The following is a 269-nucleotide window of genomic DNA, read 5'->3' on the forward strand; positions in this document are numbered from 1 at the left end:
TATATATATATAAATCAAGAGAAGAAAAAATAAATAAAATAACTTGACGCTCCTAAAATGTATATTGAATAAACTTTATCCAGGGATTTCAGATTCACGTTCCTCTGCAAGAAATTGAAAATTGACTAACTCAATCGCGCACACTTCATTATAAAAAATTACACTATATTGTGGATATCTTTTTTATTTTTTGTTCTTTAATTTTATTATATAACAAATTTTTCCAACAAAGTCATGTCCCCTTGGACCTTTCTAGATTTGCTCCCGAG

The sequence above is a fragment of the Solanum pennellii genome, chromosome 2 (genome assembly GCF_001406875.1).
Source record: "Solanum pennellii chromosome 2, SPENNV200".
Taxonomy (NCBI): Eukaryota; Viridiplantae; Streptophyta; class Magnoliopsida; order Solanales; family Solanaceae; genus Solanum; species Solanum pennellii.